Genomic DNA, 19429 nt, shown 5'->3' on the forward strand with positions numbered 1-19429 from the left:
ATTTATTATTATTATTTTATTACTTCCCTTCTACGTGACTTTACCGAAAGAACCAAGAAGATGATGTCCCCTTTATCCCGACGCACCGAAGCATATGCGTTCCCGAACACCACCTCGCACACTGTTAAATAAGGCACTTTTAGCCTTAGATGGCGTTTACCACCCGCTTTGGGCTGCATTTCACAAGCAACCCCGACTCCAGGATCAAGCTCGACCCAGCGCGTCGTGGGCCACCACCGGCGTGACCGTCACCAGAGCAGAGGAAGTGAGCCGGCAGTCGGCTGCTGGCTCCTTCCCACCACAGGGTGGCGCTAGAGGCAGCCGCCTTGTGCCCCCCCCCCCCTTCTACTGAATGTCCTTGCCCATCTCTGCACCCCACCGGGCACCCAAGCCTGAAGCGTGGATGGTTCCTTGGACCGCTCCTCTCTCCACTGCTGGCTGGCGCTCGTTCGCAGCTTTGCTTGTGGCTGGGCTCTTCCTGCGTTCATCTTGCACCTCTGTTGTGGGGTGGGGGGTGGTAGTGGGGGGGCGGTGGTGGGGGGCGGTGATGGGGGGCGGTGGGGGTGCGGTGGTGGTGGGGGGGCGGTGGTGGTGGGGGGGGGCGGTGGTGGGGGCCGTCCACAAATGACGTCACGCAATTTTGGACGATTTTTGACCCCCCCCCCTCGTCACACGGCGTCACAAAAAGTCAGACCCCCCCCTCAAATATGACGTCACAAAGCTCTGCCCCTCCACCCAAAAATAAAACATGCTTCAAATCGCTTTACACTACTGTATTGTCATTGTAGTGCGTATTTATTGTGGCGCTGCACTCTGATGTTGTAGGAGAAACATTTATTAAAAAGTCTATTTAATTAAGTAGAACCTGTCAATATTTCTATAGTTGCGAATTTTGATGTGACGTCATATTTCTCAAACTCCCACCCCCCCTCGTCACACATCGTCACAAACGTCTGAACCCCGCCCCCCCCCCCTAGGTGCGTGACGTCATTTATAGACGGCCCCTTACTCCGTGCAAGTGGATCCATCTCTCCTCCCTCCCAGAAGCTGATTTTCCACAACCCCCTTTTCCCCACACAGGTGGACCCCACCCTCCCCATTGTATTTTCCCTCGGGAGTAATTTGTATCATGTGACACATGGAACAAATGAAAGGAAATTGGCACGGCCATCGGGAGAGTTTTCTCCACGAGAATATCGCGAATAGACTGAGAGGTGGACACATCAGTTGAGGGATATTAATAATCTAGGTAGCATTTGACGAGTGTGGCTAGTTTAATTTTGTTGATTTATACTTTCAAGACGTAAATTATTTCCATTTGGACTGCCGAAGAAAGAGGCAGGACGACTTAGAGATGCAGCAGCAGCCACGCGGTGAGAAGCCTTGCACAAGCAACAATTTCCCAAGCTCTGCGGTCCCCTACATGTTATAATGTATTCCTCCAAGTAATACGTGTTTACAACGGAGCAACCAGAGGAAGGGGGCAACGCTTCATCCCAAATAGATGAGATGGGACACGTGGAGTCCACATATTCTGTACCGCATTCTCCTGGCGAGCCAGGGTATGGCGCCTTGAAACCCACGGTAAGGCAGTTTCACAACATTGTGCCATCTGCTAAGGGGCCGTCCATAAATGACGTCACACACCTAGGTGGGGTGGGGTCAGACATTTGTGACGATGTGTGACGAGGGGGGGGGGGGTTGAGAAATGTGACGTCACATCAAAATGCGCAACTTTAAATAAATATCGACAACACGTTCTACTTAATTAAATATACTTTTTTAATGTTTTTTCCTACAACATCAGAGTGCAGCGCCACATTAAATACGCACTACAATGACAATAGTTTAAAGCGATTTGAAGCATGTTTTATTTGGGGGGGGGAGGGGGCAGAGGTTTGTGACGTCATATTTGAGGGGGGGTCTGACTTTTTGTGACGCCGTGTGACGAGGGGGGGGGGGCAAAAATTGTCCAAAAACGCGTGACGTCATTTATGGACGGCCCCGATGTTTACATAATGCACCATGTACTCATTTAATGCTGAACTGACCTAGGGGATGCCCAGGACTGATTCAGGTAACCGTCACTGATGTTGGCCATGAGCGACAATCGAACTCTGGTCGGCAGGGTCGCATTGCAGCGCGCTAACTAACTACTACACGACCGCATCCCGGGAGTACACGCACCAGAACCCATACATATGTCGAGGAGTAATGGATGACATGACGTCATGAGCGCCGTGAAGCGGGATGTTGGTCACGTCACGGGGATTGTAAGGGGGGTTCTTCAGGGGGGCCCCGTGAGCGGGCTCGTTGTGGGAGCCGGGGGATACTGAGGGTCTGACAAGGAGGTCTTTCGTGACCGGACGGAGTTGGCTGATTCCCCGTCCGGGTTCTACGAGTCGGAGAGCCGAAGAGATAGCCAGGGGTAGGGCCCAGAGAAGTTTCGGTGGGGCGGTGTTGGCTGAACCCCCGTCCCGACTCGAGTGAGAGGGCCAAAGAGATAGCTGAGGCTAGGGACAGATCGAGCCTGAGGTCCGAGTGAAGGCCAAGCGTAGGGACACATATCTCTGGTCTAATTTGTACCCTTGTCTATGGGGACCTCATTTGCCAGTAAAAATATGATAATTGGTTCTTTACCCTTCTATCTGGCAACAAAACTGACACCTTTTTGCAAGGAGTCATGTTTGCATAGACCGCAATACCTGCAGTCATAATACAAACAAAAGAACATAACTCTGATAATGTGCACTGTCCTTGAAGTTGATTGGTCCACACCCGAGACAGCTTTCCTTCGAGCCTAGTCTCATATGGGTTGGACCAGATGACGCCAAAAGGCGCACAACTCAAGGACAATGCACCATCAGAGTATGAGAGCTCGGGGCAAGCATCTACACTATGGGGACCTCATTTGCCAGTAAAAATATGATAATTGGTTCTTTACCCTTCTATCTGGCAACAGATAGGTGTCAGTTTTGTTGCCAGATAGAAGGGTAAAGAACCAATTATTGTACCCTTGTGTTAATAAACTGGCGTAAGCCCCTACATTAAGTTCCGCCTTCGCGTGCATCTTCACTACACAACGCATACACACAGCAATCCACACAAAACACGCACACACACTGAGCCAATACTCATACATACTGATGGAAAGTACCCCCCCCCCCCTTTAACTTTTATTAGCGAGCACCTATTAAGGTTAACATGCCATGCAAGGTGTGCTGGAGCCAATACGCCTGCCCACATTTTTGTTCCCTCACTGCTCTTTAAACACCAAACCAGGTACAAATGTTTAAGGCTGAGTCGACCGAGTGGAGGTCCTGCACGGGGATGCCACTTACCCACCAACGTTTTATATGGCTGTAAATCAAACCCAGGTCACTGGGACAGTGTTAACGACGCATACTCCGTTGCGTGACCGCTCCCCCAGGTACAAAGATTCCCCGTATAACCTAACAGACTTTTGCGGCAGGTGCTGTTCGTGAGCACCTATGAAGGCCGGTCTGGTATACGAGGGGATGGCTGGCCAGTACCACGCCCGGACACCTTTGTCTTCCCAGTGGCGATCTTTACACACCTCACCAGGTACTATACATTTGAGGTTGAGTCGATGGCTCCCTAAGGACTCCGCGAGCAATGAACCATTTGGGTCACCGCTTGGCAAGCAGCAATATTCCTGGAGTGCCCCTTACCTGCAACACCACTGGGTACTTGTCTAACATCAGGCCACGTCCTGCTGATGAGACTCACTAAGCCTCGACCTGTTAAAGGCTTTGCCTGCTTGAGAAAATAAAGCTGAAAAAACAGTGGGTATGGGAAGTCTCTTGGTTGACAGACGAAAAAAGTGATTTTATTTTTAGCAATGAAACAGAGCCTTGTCAGTTCATTCATTATTTTCTAATCACCCCAACTCATTGCCCCCCCCCCCCCGCCATGATCCGCTGTCCTCTTCCTGCCTGGTCATGTTACCTTCGCGACCCTCCACCTCCTGCCAGGCTCAGCTTCAAGGGCAGTTGAGGCTCCATTTATTTTTACCATCGTGTTTCGTAAGGGTGGGAAAATGAAAGATCAGACATATATATAATTTTTAATTAAGTTATTGAAGACTGTTACATCCCAGGACCACGAGAGATGGTGACAGCTTTGGAGAGGCTTAAATCGGGCAGTGAATGATCATAGCTGATGATGAAAACCCATAAATATTCACGAAGTTTATTCGTCCTGTTATTAGAATGGAAGGTTGCGAGTTGAAATCCCCGTCAGTGGGGTTTGACTCGGCCCATTAACACCATCAATCACTCCTTCAAGGTTGGTTAAAACGATCGCCACTTTTTAGTCAGTCGACCATGAGGATGTCTCATAGACTGACCTATAACTTTGCTGCAACAACAATAATAATAATGTGGAATGCATACTACTGGTTCATATGCTTGTCAGCGCTCACTTGTTTGACAAAATGAGGCTCTTGGATGAACGCGTTCTACAATTTGTCGTTATTTTTGGGTTGGTATTTTCAACCACTTGCAAGTTTGCCCTTTGAGATTTGTAATTGTTGTGACCTGATCAAGAGCTCTGAGCAAGCATAGACTTTGATTGCAATAAAAGAGGCTTGGTTGGCTGGCGTGGGCTGCATTAATCACGCTACTGCCGCCATTGGATTCCCCTCGTATATGGAAGCAGGTCAGAAGTCAGCGTGGTAAAAAATATTTACAGTGATAATTTGATTTTCTTATGAATCACAATTTTACTTAATTCGCAAGGCCCTCATCCAGCAGTGGATTCGTCTTGGCGAACGACGAACGATTTTTCCTGCCGTATGTAACCAGATGACAGCACCATGGCGTAGCGGTGGGAGTGGAAGGATTACTGTCGTATCCAGTCTTAAAATGTCCCAGGATACACGGATCGCATCGTGTTGTGTAAGATTAAATGAATAAGCAATTATGCTCATTATAAACAAATGCGAAAGAAGTTAATCATACATTAATACTAATGGTATAGCAATGTTACATTTAGGCTGAACAAAACTGTACAAAGGGAAACGAAATTCAACCATAATTTATATTACAAAAAAATAATAGGAGTCTCTCATTTAATTTTTATTTAAAGCTTTCGTGACTGCAGGGATTCATATTCTTTCGGTAAAGTCACGTAGAAGGGAAACAATAAAATCATTATATGTCTCTCATTGAATTGCGAAAATGTATCGAATATCTGGGCTGGAATTGTTCCACCTCTACTATTGATTTATTTCACATTATTTTCATTTTATGAAAACAACAAAAACAACACTGATGGTGACGAACGTCTTCAAAATTCTCAAATAATTGATGTGAATATGTATTCACAGTTGTAGAGTCTGGTGGGGCTGCGTGTAGAGGACCTGGCTAACAATCATAATAACGGTGGTGTCATTTTATTTTCTTAAAGTTTAAAGTCTCAGAATGCCTTTTTGTCAGCAAGGCCCTGCATGGAGATTTTGACCAATTCAATGAATGAGTGTTTGGCTTCATGTGGGGGAAACTGATTACACATGAGGGGACAACCTTAGATCATCCCTGTGGTGTGAATAAAATGTATATCACTTTGTGGGGAGTTGGGTGAAGTCCCTCCTGGTAGCCACCGTTTACGGACCCGCACTTCGCAGCATGGTGAAGTATGGTGAAAAACTCACGTAACAGCACGGATCATATTTAACCTCCACCACAATTCCCACACTTCTGCTCTACTCTCCCAACTACACTGGCTCCCTGTTTGTTTAAATGTCTCACTGTAATCTACAAATCCCTCCATGGTCTTGTCCCACCTTATCTTGCTTCTCTCTTATATCTTACCGTGTCCTAATTCCGTCCTCTATGCTCCCAACCTCGACCGGCCCTCTCTGTGCCTCCCTCGCTACCCTGTGCCCAGTCTCGCTCTCTCGCTCCTTTTCACTGTAACAAACTCCCACTGCAAATAAAACAATCATCTTCACTATAACCTGCTTCCTCTCCTCCCTTAAAACAAACCATCTCTCCCCCCTTGCCTATCCTGCTACTGCTGCTCCCTAGTCTGGCCCCCCAGCTACGACCAGGCCAACCCCAACCCCTCATTTAACCTCTCGCGCTTGTCTTCCTGTCACCATAACTACACCACCACAACTTTTAATAACCCCACTTTATTTCTACCACTATCATCTAATATAAAAAGTACAATTGTTGTAAAGCACCTTGGAGTAAGGCGCTGTATAAATATATACAGTATAAGATAAGACACGGTGTGGGGACAGCCTTCATCCGGTAGTGGCCACCATTGATACAATCTTAATCATTTGGGTCAAAAAGGCAAAAATGTATTCTTGCTCACAGCGGCATGCAGCAATGCTCTGCTCAATGGAGACAGTGGCGGAAAGTTCACCTTACCATGATTTGGGGGAAAGTATATCCACACAACAACCACTGTTGATATTCTGTGGGTCTTTCGTGTGTGGGGGGGGGGCATGTGTATGTGTGTGTGGGGGGGCATGTGTGTGTGTGTGTGGGGGGGGGCATGTGTGTGTGGGGCATGTGTGGGGGGGGCATGTGTGTGTGTGGGGGGGCATGTGTGTGTGTGGGGGGGCATGTGTGTGTGTGGGGGGGGCATGTGTGTGTGGGGGGGGCATGTGTGTGTGTGGGGGGGGCATGTGTGTGTGTGGGGGGGGCATGTGTGTGTGTGGGGGGGGGGCATGTGTGTGTGTGGGGGGGGCATGTGTGGTGTTGTGAGGGGGCATGTGTGTGGGGGGGGGGCATGTGTGTGTGGGGGGGAGCATGTGTGTGTGTGGGGGGGGCATGTGTGTGTGTGGGGGGGGGGGCATGTGTGTGTGTGGGGGGGCATGTGTGTGTGGGGGGGGGCATGTGTGTGTGTGGGGGGGGGCATGTGTGTGTGGGGGGGGCATGGTGTGTGTGTGGGGGGGGCATGTGTGTGTGGGGGGGGGCATGTGTGTGGTGGGGGGGGGCATGTGTGTGTTGTGGGGGGGGCATGTGTGTGTGGGGGGGGCATGTGTTGTGTGAGGGGGGGCATGTGTGTGTGTGGGGGCATGTGTGTGGGGGGGGCATGTGTGTGTGTGGGGGGGGGCATGTGTGTGTGTGTGGGGGGGCATGTGTGTGTGTGTGTGTGAGGGGGCATGTGTGTGGGGGGGGGGGGCATGGTGTGGTGGGGGGGGCATGTGTGGTGGGGGGGGGCATGTGTGTGGGGGGGGGCATGGTGTGTGTGGGGGGGGCATGTGTGTGTGTGGGGGGGGGCATGTGTGTGTGTGGGGGGGGCATGTGTGTGTGTGGGGGGGGCATGTGTGTGTGTGTGTGGGGGGGGCATGTGTGTGTGTGTGGGGGGGGCATGTGTGTGTGTGGGGGGGGCATGTGTGTGTGTGTGGGGGGGCATGTGTGTGTGTGGGGGGGGGGCATGTGTTTGTGTGAGGGGGGGCATGTGTGTGTGTGGGGGCATGTGTGTGTGTGGGGGGGGGCATGTGTGTGTGTGTGGGGGGGGGGCATGTGTGTGTGTGTGGGGGGGGGGCATGTGTGTGTGTGTGTGGGGGGGGCATGTGTGTGTGTGGGGGGGGGGGCGTGTGTGTGTGTGGGGGGTGGGCATGTGTGTGTGTGGGGGCATGTGTGTGTGTGTGTGGGGGGGGGGGGGCATGTGTGTGTGTGTGGGGGGGGGGCATGTGTGTGTGTGGGGGGGGAGCATGTGTGTGTGTGGGGGGGGGCATGTGTGTGTGTGTGTGGGGGGGGGGCATGTGTGTGTGTGTGGGGGGGCATGTGTGTATGTGTGGGGGGGGCATGTGTGTGTGGGGGGCATGTGTGTGTGTGGGTGGGGGGGGGGGGCATGTGTGTGTGGGCTCCAGGGCGAATGGGGGTGGAGATCTCGGGGTGGGGGGCGGGGATGGGGGGGCTGACACTCCCAGTGGAGTAGGGCAGTGTTGGCAAGGATTATCCTCTCCAAAAAGTAATCGATATCCGATGACACGAGGTGTTAGAAAGTACTGTAACGTGCCGTGTGTAATTAAATCGCTACGATTGCAAATGTTCACACCGAGTAACATTCTGATGACCGCCGATGGACTTTATGAATCGTGACTAACGTGCCGTTAACGGTGAGCACAACAAGTAGGGTCTAATTGCAAACCAAGTGGTTGGTCGCTGGGTCGTTCTCCCGGCGCGGCAGTTTAGCCAATGTGGGTGTTTCTTACACCCCCCCAAACCAAGCAGCATAATTGTGTGACAAGCACAGTCGCCCGGTATCAGTCACGTGTTTTGGGGTAAATTGTGAGCACTCCCACCCCGGCCAAGATATCTGCAGGCAAGCGTGGACGGTGATGTATCGTTGCCCCATCGATGTATATAACAGTTGCTCTATCACACGTGGCAACTGTTATGTACGTGAAAAAAATATATGAGCGCGAAAGAGTAGGCCAAAAATAGAGCTGGCCTCCTCTCGAGAGGGGAGCCGGCCTGCAGACGTCTTGGACGTGATGGGAGTACCCACAGTCTACCACACCACACGCGAACGATACTGATCGACTGTCGTTGTACCCATTTACACTCCTTGGGTGGACAGCGCCGTGATTTAAGAAAGACGCACATTGGCTGAACTGCCGGCTATGGGCCAATCAGCCAGAATGTGCGGCACCCGTTCGAAACGTCAGGTCTGCGAACATAAGCAGGTTTGAGCCTGGATAGTGCTTGGCTCGGAATTGCCAAGAATAACTGGTTTGTTGTAAGCTGCCACAGTGTGGACAGCCGAAGCAGTGGGGTATCCAAGGGGGGTCGGTGGGGGCAATGGGGGGGGGGGGGTTGACCCCCCTCTCCATAAATGAATATCCCGAAGAAAATACAGTATATGGATTTTTAAAAATCTTACTAACGTTGGACCTCCTATATAAAAAAAGCCTTATCATTTGTGACCCCACCACCTGCACCCCTTGGGATCCGTCCACCCCCGCCCCCCTCTGGGAAGTTTCTATTCCCATCTCTCAGCAGAGGACAATACGGCAGCGTGCGTCGTTGTACTGCACTAAGCTCCAACATCCACACTCTTCGCCTTCACCAACCCGCACCACTTGCGCTGACCAGCTTGATGAAGTTACTGCTGAACAGCCTCCCACGAACCGGACCGGTGTATCTCTCGAGGCCTTCATCCAGCAGTGGGTTGAGAAAGGAGCCGTGCATATAGACAGACGTGGCTGACGCTGTCCTCACAATAACCCAAGCTCTTGACGCCAGCATTAGGTCCTGATTACGATGACTGATGATAATCACTCTCTCATCACTGGGGGAAGGCCGCATGGTGCATGAAGAGTGATTGGGAGATGATTTGCATAGGTAAAAAGTTCGCACAACCAGTATCCCATGATATTTATTGCTGCTATGTTTGACTCTCGATGTTCCATTCATTGCATTTCCTTTATTTAACCAGGTGAGGGACCAACGGGAGGACTGACTGTATAAAGACGCTGTCATCAATACACAAAACACTCGCTTACGAGAGCAAGCAAACATCCTAGAGACTGTGCCCTCGTGAACGGTAGTATGCGAGTATTTCCTCAATAAATAAAACACTTTAAAATGATTTTTAAAATACCAGCCGCACGCACGTAATTTGGATGCAACCGTCCGTCCGTACCTCCCTCCAGCCATCAAAACAAATATTAATAATATGTATACATATTTATCGTGTGCTCGGGCGTCATGTCACTTAGATGAAGACGTATCCAAAATTATCTAACATACACGCTCCTTTACTTCAAAGGGATCCGGCTTGTTTCTAACTATTGGGGTAAAAGTCCGGTTCTGTAACCGGCACAGTAGCAAATGTGCTTTTATGTTCTATTCTGACGGGGACTTTCTCGTCTTGTTACAGATGTGATTCGGCACTCCGACCTCAAACACCCGCATTTCCTTGACCATTAAGTTTGCCTCTCAACTGTGGGAAAATGGATCATGGTCCACATTAAAAAAAAATTCACACTGACAAAACGATTTATACCATAGTTTGGAAAGATTGTGTGAATGTGAGATCGCATTTTTCATATAACTCCGGATTTTGAGATGCACCCCTCCTCCCCCTCCCTTCTCGTGTATATTTTGAATCGTAAGTTGGGGGTGCATTTAATAATCTGGTAGGTTTGCGTAGGTGACCAGATTTACATAACTTTATTTTACACCAAGGGTGCGTCAATAATACAATTATTGCATTATGAATATGGTGTAAAGACGTAGCAATGAATCACGTGCCAATTACTTATAGGCGACAGACTCCAATTATTATTAGAGATGCTACTTAATTTAGAGTAACAATATTACTGTACACTTTTATATTTTAGCTTAAAAACAGCACACACAGATCATTTTAAACATTACACTACTCAAAGTGTCTGAATACTTCCCCTCCAGAGTTTGGCTGTTTTTAATTAATGATGCACCACTCCCAGAGGGCATTGCTTCTTGTCCTCTTGCTTCATAAGTGGGGTAGCTATACTCTTAGGTTTTTGTCGGTAAAGTCACGTAGGTAAAAAGTTAAAATAATAATAGAAATAAAATAATAATAAATCAATTAAATCACGACGTTTCGGAGGCCAACACAAGTCTCCGTCTTCAGGTGGGACCGTCACAGCTAAATTTACTGTATCGAGTGAGGAGAAATCCAAGAGACAAGCTAGGACACAGCAGCAGAAGTGAGTGTGAAAGCGATGGGTATTACCTTGTTATCGCGGCATCTCTTGAGGAAGGCCAGCGTCTCGAGAAGCTGTGACTTCTTGTTTCGTTGTCTGTTAAAAACTCTAACAGATAGGTGAAATTCCTCCCCGTAGAGGGTATTAATTCTAGATTTGAAGCTTTCGTGACTGCAAGAATTTATACTCTCAGGTTTTTTCGGGGTAGCTGTTGTGCTCATCTTTAAATATGTAAATATAAAACATCTGAGGCTAGGATCACACAGGGTGGCTTATTCATTACTGTTGTCGAATAACAACTAAGGGGGAAATAAACTAAATGCACACAATTTATTCCATCACCTATTTTGTTTAAGTCAGAATTTGTTTGTAATCTGCTCTATACCTGATGTGTTTGTGTACAAGTAGCTCTGCATGTGATGCGGCTCTCGAAATATTTTGGTCAGAGAGGGAAAAAAATGGCCCTTGTGATATGAAAGGTTGCGACCCCTGGCCATATTCGCGACAGCCCCAATGAATGTGAACTCACGCACGAGCTCAAGGCCGCCGCCTGCAGGAATAACAAGCGCAGTCACACCACTTCCAGAATGCACCGCGTGTAAATCGCTATTCACATTTTGATTAAAGCAAGCAGGTAATGAATGTGGATTTGTTTAGTAAACAATATTAATATTTAGTTTGTTATGTTTTGAGACGATATTAAGCATGGAATTGCTATAATAACATTGTGCGATGTTACGGATGTGACACATCTTTGTGAACCCATGGTGCAGAGAGAAATTCTCGGCGTATGTGAGCTCTGCCACGAATCGTTGCAAAGTGTCGCTTCTCGGCCTTTTGGCCAAGAATAAGTGTAGTATCTGTGGGGTTTTTTTTTTTACCAGTTTAATATCTGACACGTATTACATAGTGGTAGCTTATATTAAATTGATCAGCGTTAGTACCCGGCGAAAAAGGCAGATAATTCCTTCAGTCACGAAAGGTTTAAATACAATTTTAAGGCAGACACACATTGATTTACGCACAAACATTGGCCCACACACATGAACTTACACGCGCACAGACAACAACAACCGCCATTTGCCACGAAGTGGTGCTGACGTCACCACGACGCTTGTGCCAGGCCATGTGCACCTTGTGGCCACGTCAAGTGTCAAATGCCTGCTGGCAGGAGGTCACGGGGCAGACCCAGGTTCCACAGGTCGAATGACTGAGATGACTGGCTGATGCACCATCTGTGCCCCCTACTGTGCCAACTTGCTGTGCTTTAGCCACCCGGCGCTCCGCTCGTTATTGTGAGCGTCGCTCCTCTGCCTTCCGTTGTTGTTGGAGGGCGACTGCCTCCAACTGCCCAGTTGCGTCCTTCACGAGCCTCCTCCACAGAGGCCGATCTTGACACTGCTGGTACCAGTCATTGGCAAGTCAACTCAGCTCCACATCCACCTGTACCACATCACTCCATCTCTTCTCTAACCCGTGCCGCGCCCATTTAGCCCTCTATATCCAGCCGAATAAAAACTGTTTAGGCATGCGGTGGCTGGGCATGCGGGCGACATGACTCGGCCAACGCAGCCTTGGCTGCCGGAGGAGTTCACCGATGGGACTTTGTCCACATTTTTCAAGGATTTGTGAGCTTACACAATCCAGCCTGGTTAAACTCAGGATGGATCATAGGCAGGCCATCCTAAATGTTTCTAACCGGCGAAGATGCTCCATTAGGGGGGTCCACGTTTCGCAAGCGTAGAGAAGGGAGGGAATGACCATGGCCGAGAAGACCCTGAAGCTTCGTGCGGAGTGATAGACCAGGTAGCTTCCACATAGCGTTACGCAACCGATGAAAATATAATGCTGCTTGACTGATTCGGCGTGAGACCTCTGCTGTTAAACCGGAGCCGGTCATGAACACACTGCCCAGGCATGGGAAGCTCTCCACTCGCTCCACAACTGCCCTTTCACCAATTGGGAGTTGTGGGGGTGGAGTGTGCGATGGGACAAAAATACCCAGACAAGTGCTTAGTATTGGTGGGGCTGATAGTAAGTCCCCACCTCTTAGTGGCAAGCTCCAGGTTCAGCAGCAGCACCTCCAACTCCTCCTCTGAGTGAGCAGCAAGTACCAGATCATCGGCATACATAACTAACATGATTGAGCAATAGGGAGCCATCTCTTGACTGCACCCGGACATTGATCAGCCTCCCATTGTATCTGTACCAGATGTGGAGGTGGAGTGTCCGATGGTACATAGACTCACACACACATTGACCTACACAAACACATATATGGACTTACAAAGACACACATATCGACTAAGACACACACACAAGGACTTACACACACAAATGGACCCACGCACACACATCGACTTACAGACACACATCGACTCACACACACACATATGAACTTACAAACACATATCGACGCACACACACACATGGACTCTCACACACAAACACACATTGTGTACACACATCGACTGACACACATAGACTCCCACACAAACATACATGGACTCACGCACATAGGGCCACACACACATGGACTGACACACATATGGACTTACGCACACTAACACACATGTACGTACAGACACACACACATGGACTCACACGCACACATGGACCAAACACACACACAAAGAAATGGACTTACACTGACTCACATGGAGCCACGCACACACAGCAACTAACACACACGCACACCGACTGACACAAACACAGACATGTTGACTCTGACACACAGACACATGGACTCACACACACACACATTTACTCACACACAGACACATTGACTTACACACACACATCGCCGCAGACACGCACATCGACCCACACGCACACATGGACTTAGACGCAGGCATGATAATTGTGAAAATAAGTAACTTAATTTAAAAATAGTAGTTGTCTACACATGCACACGACGCAAACACATTGACTAACACACACACATCGACTTACGCACACAGACATCGACGGTATGCACTATGACTACAGTAGTGCATACCGACTGTAGTGGTACCTGCTTTGACTACAGCAGTGCAAACCGACTGTGGTGGTTCCTGGTATCACTACTGCAGTGCCCAGTGACTGTGGTGTAACCTGCTATCACAAAGGCAGTGCATACTGACTATGGTGGTACCTGCTTTCACTATAGCAGTGCATGCCGACTATGGTGGTACCTGCTATGACTACAGTTGTGCATACCAACTTTGGTGGTACCTGGTATCACCAGAGCAGTGCATACTGACTGTGGTGGTATGTGATTTGACTACAGCAGTGCATACTGTGGTGGTACCTGTTATCAGTACAGCAGTGCATACCGACTGTGGTGGTACGTGATTTGACTACAGCAGTGCATACTGTGGTGGTACCTGGTATGATGACAGCAGTGCATATTTACTGTGGTGGTAGCTGGTATGATTATGGAAGTGCATACAGTGGTGGTACCTGCTTTTACTACTGCAGTGCATACGGACTTTGGTACCTGCTTTCACTACAGCGGTGCATAGTGACTGTGGTGGTCCCTGCTATGATTACAGCAGCGCATACTGTGGTGGTAACCTGCTTTCACTATAGCAGTGCATACCGACTGTGGGGGTGCCTTCTATCACTGCAGCAGTGCATACCGACGTTGGTGGTACCTGCTATGATTACAGCAGCGCATACTGTGGTGGTAGCTGCTTTCCCTACAGCAGTGCATACTGACTGTGGTGGTACCTGCGATGAGAACAGCAGGGCATACTGACTGTGGTGTAACCTGCTATGATTACATCAGTGCATAGTGACCGTAATGGTACCTGCTAGCACTACAGTAGTACATGCTGACTTTATAGCAGTATATATGGAATCTAAAGCACAAAGTAGTAAGCAGACAGAGTGCCGTGGTGAGGCCTAGTCCCGTGCAGAGCCCCTGGCCTCGCCTAGATTTCCCAGCCCGCCGAGGTGTGACCTCGGCTGGCTGGGGGTGAGGCCGCTCCCCCCGGTCACACTACTAAGAACTTCCTCGTTTGTTGGCAGAAACAAACTCGGTTTAATTATTTCTGGGTGTGCCAAAGCCTTTTGCAGAAATTGAGATTTTGTCCCGGTTTCAAATATGAATGGCAGTGTGCGTGACTGATGCTTGTTTAATATTCCGTATCTCTTAACACGATGGCACATGCGGAATGGTCGTGATAACTTGTGCGCATATTCTTTGGTAAAGTCACGTAAAGTATTTTTTTGTAATTTTAGTTATTTTCTTTGAACCTATCTATGTGACTTTACCGAAAGACCCAAATAATATTCGCACAATAAGTTACCACGACCATTCCGCATGTGCCATGGTGTTAAAAATAACAAAGGAGTTTTTTGTTATTTTTTGTTATTTTATTTGAACCTATCTACATGACTTTACCGAAAGGCCCAAAGAATATGAATTCCTGCAGTCACGAAAGCTTTCAGTCGGTATTTATTGTGCGAAGTAACGGGTGGAGGCCCCATGGTGTAGAGAGAGTCTTGGCGTATGTAATCTCCACCACTGGCAAGTGTGTGTTATCGCTTCTCGGCCTTTTGGCTAAGATCAAGTGTAGTATCTGTTCTTATCAGTTTAATATCTGATACGTACCACATTGTGGTACCTTATATTAAATAGATTTTTGGGACAGGGAGATGGAATAGGGGCTTGCTCCGTCCACTCCGCGCATCAACCCGGTATTGCAGTTTCTCCGGGAATGGTGCACCTCCCTGCTGGGGGAGGGATATCATCAAACAAAAGTAGACTATGTTGGGTTTGCAAACCCCATTTCCGCTGTTTGTCCGTAATTGGGTGCGTTCTCTCCTGTTTTGTTAACAGTCCCCTCCATCTTCTCATTTGTGCCCTGGATAGCTGTCAAATTTCAAAAATCTATCAAACTCTTTTCACAGGTATCCAGTCGGTGTGGGTCAAGAAGTAATATGTCATATGCACATGCACTTATATACAAACAGTTTGTTTTATCCTGTACTGCTCTGTTTGTTACGTCTTCATAACGCAGTATTGCCCATAATGCCGTAATTTACCTATCTTAGTCTATCTTGCTTCATGTGCTATGTAGAAAGGCCTTAGGCTGAAATTTTACTATACCTTCCTTTAGGGACAGTGTTTATTAACGAACGATATTTTTTCGCTTGTTTTTTTTCATTCATATGTATTGGTCGTACAATTTGTATTATTATATTAGCATTTTCAGATTCTTATTCTCTGAATCAATAACACTTGCACCTAAGAACTTGCTCGTTTGTTGGCAGAAACAAACTCTGTTTAATTATTTCTGGGTGTGCCAAAGCCTTTTGCAGAAATTGAGATTTTGTCCCGGTTTCAAATATGAATGGCCGTGTGCGTGACTGATGCTTGTGTAATAATCCTCCAGGAAACGGCTTCGGAATCAGTCCTTTTATTTCCACTCCACAATACACTTTGCTCACTCACTCTCCGTTGCTGGCAGACAACGGAGAGAGGACAGACTACGCACTAAGTCCCCACCGCGCTCGTGGCAACCCGAGGCCCCGTCCGCGCATGACCCTGCTCTTGCCAGTTTCAGTCTGCTCTCGATCGTTCTCTCTCACTCGTTCTTAATACCTTCGTCACGTGGTTCCCCCAGCCAATCGTTCATGGACAGCTTCGACCATTCTCGATGGTTCCCTGTCAATCCCGGGACCACGCCCCTCATCCGGCTCCCCATTAGCTGGGGCCCCGAATGGCTAGGCCAATCACTCCTGATGACCTGTCGTGATGACGCATGGGCCATGGTCCCTATCTCAACCCTTATTGGCTACGAGCAGGACCGGCAAGCCAATCCCCACGTGAACCCTCTATGGCTGTTATTACATCACCTCCCCCCCCCCCGGTGAAAAAAATTTAGCCGTCTCGGCTGGGAAAAGGGTGAAGAACCAATTCCGCAACATCTTATTAGGGCACCAAGGTGCGTTTAACAATTTGAGGGTGAACAGGCGTTCCCGCGCCTAACAACATGTAAAACAGTCACCCATAATAATTATAAGAAAATCACAACATACATTAGGGCGCCCCTGCAGCGCGGTAACGACAGGGAATCAGCGAACGATCAAACGTTAACGAAACGGAAGAGATTTCGACCGCGTACGCGACGCGGGACCCTCTCCGCTCCCAGCGCAAGGTCGCTTCGCTTCCGGATGAACAGGAGGTGGCAGGCTCGAAGAAGAAGCCGGTTGTTGGTGCTTGGTCACGTCCAGGGCGGGCCCCGTTGGAGGGGGGGCAGCGGGGGCTTCCTCAGCCCTCAGAACCTGTTCATCTGCAGGAGGCACAACACAGTCCCCCCTGGGATCAACGGGCGTGTCAAGCGGCGCAGTCGGCCCAGCAGAACCCGGCAGGTCAGCTATTGGGGATGAAGGACCGACACACGCGTCAACATAGGGTTTAAGTCGCGAGGAATGAACATACCACCGACGTTTGCCGTATTGAACGCGGATACTTTGCGAGTTCCGAACATCTACGAGCGTCACAGGCCCCCGCCATGGCCTGTGCAGTTTAGGGGATGTGCCTGCCGGTACCTGGGGGCAGTGGAGCCACGCCAGGTCTCCCACTGACCAAGGCATGCGAGTATGCGATCGACGCGCGTACCGTTCGTTCCTTGCCTAGATATATGAGGCACGTTTCCCACTGCAGTCCCGCCAACACCAATTCCATGAGCCGCTGAAACGTGGCCGGAGCCGCGTTCAGGCCCATCGGCAACCGATTAAATTCAAAGAGGCCTTGCGGCGTGCGGAATGCCGTTTTGGGTTTTGACTCGTCATCGAGGGGAAGCTGCCAGAAGCCCGAGGACAGGTCGAGGGTGGAAAAGAATTTAGCACCCGATAAAGCATCCAATGAGTCATCCATCCTCGGTAAGGGGTACGCGTCCGCTACCGAGATTTTGTTCAGCCGGCGGAAATCAACGCAAAACCTCGTACCACCATCTTTTTTCTTAACCAAAATGACGGGCGCGCCCCAAGGACTATTGAATGGCGAGATAATATCCGCCGCCAGCAATTCATCTACCGCCCCACGCATGTGTTCCCTTTCCGCCGGGCTCATGCGGTGAGGGTGCATACAGACAGGCGGCGACGCACCGGTTTCAATATGGTGCGACAAAAGCGATGTGCGTCCGAGGTCTAAATCATTTCTGCTGAACACATCAGCGTACTGCAGCAACAGCGAACGCAAGGCGTTCCTATGTTCATTTGACAAGGAAGAATTCTCTCCGCATAAATCCGCGATCCAGCGTTCTTGTGAACGATCATGCGGAGGCCCATCCGCGGGCATCCGAGCACGCGGCGGTTTTTCACACGAGGCGAAATCGGTAGTGGCGTGAGCCAGCACCGATCCCTCCGGAACAACAACGCGATCAGGTCCCCCATTCAAGACCTGTATGAAAGGTGCCTGACCTGGGCGCACGATCGTTTGTGCCGCCGCCAAAGAAAAAGATTTCGATACGGAATTCGATGGGGATAATAGCACGCCTTTCGCACCCTTTCCCATTTGAAGTGGTTTTCGGTAACGTAGCGGAATAAGCATTTGCGCTCCCGATGGAACCTCCACCGTAGCCGCAACGACAGCAGTAACCGCGTTACCTGTAGGCGCCTTGGCCAGCAGGGAAGGCAGGAACGCCATCCTACGACCCCTTGGCATTTCCAAACAGTCCTGGTCGACCCGTATTCGCAACGGCATCCGGCGCAGGAAATCCGTACCCAACAAGCATGGAACAGCTAGCGAGCGAGAAATTAACACAGGTCCTGCGGCGGTAATATTTCCGATAGCGATGCTCACATCCACCTGTCCGCAGATACCCATGCTCCCCCCATTGGCGGCAACACACGCATCATTAACCTTGCGTATTCTCGACGCAGGAATGGACAACAAATGAAAAATTACATCCGACATGATGGTAGCCGATGCGCCAGTGTCCACCAAGATACGGACGTCAACGCCGTCGATGGTACCGCGTACCGTCGACGAGCCCGACGCCGCAGCCACAATCCTGCGAGCCAATTTCTTCCACTGTGTAGCAGAGCGTGTCAATGGAGCAGGAGAAGTAACATTACCCTGAGGAGTGTAAGAATGAGTGCGAGTGGATGAGTGATGTGACACGACCTGCCGGGTGTCCGATTTGTGCCGACTCGCCCGAGGTTGTTGCAGCTCCGCGGCAGGTAGAGGAGATAGAAGTCCCCTTGGCGGAGGAGGCGACAGCAGAGGTCGGCAGCGGCAGTCACGGGCGAAGTGGCCCCGTCTGCCGCACTTAAAACACGCAGCCGACGTCGGCCGGTGGTCGGACGACCCGGCCCTCGCACGCGGTCGGCCCGTGTAGTCGCCCCGCTGGTCGCGCAGCCGCCGGCCCAGAATCCTATGCGGGACAGCAGCAGCCAGCATGTCGTCGTCCGAGTCGTCGGAGCAGTGGACAACCAGTCGCGGAGACCACCCCAGAGGCGGCCCGTCGATCTCGGGTTTCCCCGTCCACGCCGCCATCTGGTCCCACCGCTTGATATTAAACTTAGCGTCCAGGCAGCGCCCCACCCACCGCGATAAAAGCGGTTCGTGGCCGCACACTGGTAGAGAGATGTTGAGCTCCTGAGACAACTCCAGCATGCGGGAAAGGATGAGAGGATCCAAATGCTCGGCCGTTGCGTCGGGGTAGGCGGCCATGGCCATCGCCATCAACGCCCCCCGATAGGCCAACGGCGATTCCTCCGGTGCCCGGCGACGCGACATAAATTTTCTGGTGG

General features: G+C 50.0%; 1 non-coding gene and 1 pseudogene across 1 annotated transcript; both read left to right on the forward strand.

Annotated features, from left to right (window-relative positions):
• The first annotated feature begins 11502 nt into the window (after positions 1-11502).
• LOC133342453 (U2 spliceosomal RNA) lies at positions 11503-11621 on the forward strand (annotated as a pseudogene).
• A 3586-nt stretch (positions 11622-15207) lies between these two features.
• Positions 15208-15398, forward strand: LOC133342444 (U2 spliceosomal RNA). Its single transcript, XR_009755131.1, has one exon. It is a non-coding gene; the product is annotated as a U2 spliceosomal RNA (small nuclear RNA).
• The last annotated feature ends 4031 nt before the right edge of the window (positions 15399-19429 follow it).

The sequence above is a fragment of the Lethenteron reissneri genome, chromosome 14 (assembly GCF_015708825.2).
Source record: "Lethenteron reissneri isolate LAM-NWPU_2019-01 chromosome 14, ASM1570882v1, whole genome shotgun sequence".
Lineage (NCBI taxonomy): Eukaryota > Metazoa > Chordata > Hyperoartia > Petromyzontiformes > Petromyzontidae > Lethenteron > Lethenteron reissneri.